This window comes from Odontomachus brunneus, unplaced genomic scaffold, assembly GCF_010583005.1.
Source record: "Odontomachus brunneus isolate Ranch 3 - 2012 unplaced genomic scaffold, Obru_v1 Obru_scaffold_220, whole genome shotgun sequence".
Classification (NCBI taxonomy): domain Eukaryota; kingdom Metazoa; phylum Arthropoda; class Insecta; order Hymenoptera; family Formicidae; genus Odontomachus; species Odontomachus brunneus.
The window spans coordinates 269,677-270,188 of NW_022639670.1; positions in this window are offsets into that span (position 1 = coordinate 269,677).

Consider the following 512-nt stretch of genomic DNA (forward strand, 5'->3'; position numbering starts at 1 on the left):
CTGGGTCTACTGCTCCCGGAGGGGGGGAACGCCCCAGGAGTCGGAAGAGGGACGGTCCTTCCCTCCCGCGTCAGTCTCTAGCGGGAATGGTGGCGGGTAACAACCCGTCCCCCACCCCCGACGACACTGGGCGGCACGGGGGGGGGAAAGAAAAAGAACAAGGGAGGGAGGAAGAAGAAGGGGAAGGGAGCTGCGGAATCTGCTGCTGCTTCCCGACCCCCACCGGTAACATCCTCAGTCCCCCCTCCCCAACCTGCTCTCGCCAAGGGTCAGGTTGGCGGCAGCGCGTCATCCGGCAGGGTGACGGCAGCGAGAGCAGGGGCGACGGGCGCTAAACCACCACCGCCCCCTGCGCCCTCCCGGCCGCCGAAGAACTCCGCACAGCCAAAAGAGTCATGGTCGGAGGTGGTAGGGAGGAAGAAGGCTCGCAGGCCGGCCTCGCGGCCTCCCCCACCCCCGGTGGAATCCCCTGAAAAGGGGCAGGGGAAATCTTCCCCTACCGGAAAAAACCC